Source organism: Dendropsophus ebraccatus, chromosome 11, assembly GCF_027789765.1.
Source record: "Dendropsophus ebraccatus isolate aDenEbr1 chromosome 11, aDenEbr1.pat, whole genome shotgun sequence".
Lineage (NCBI taxonomy): Eukaryota > Metazoa > Chordata > Amphibia > Anura > Hylidae > Dendropsophus > Dendropsophus ebraccatus.
Window position 1 is genome coordinate 71,777,805 of NC_091464.1, and position 270 is coordinate 71,778,074.

Below are 270 nucleotides of genomic sequence, written 5' to 3' on the forward strand. Positions count from 1 at the left end.
GGCCAATAATCGTCTAGTGTAATAGGGCCTTAAGATAGCAGCGATCTGCTGCCGTCGCTTCGTGGAATAGGAGTGGTGGCAGCAGACCGCCGCTATCTTCTATAGGCTGCCCTGACAATCTAGTGATCACCCGGGCAGCCCCCCCGCAGCTCCCCATGTCCCCCTTTGCTCTTATCCACTTGATGCTGGTGAGCTGCAGGCAGCGAGCGGGAAACGAGGAGCAAGTGAGTGCTGACAGCCCCCTGTAATAGGGGCTTTAGGGTCCCCCTA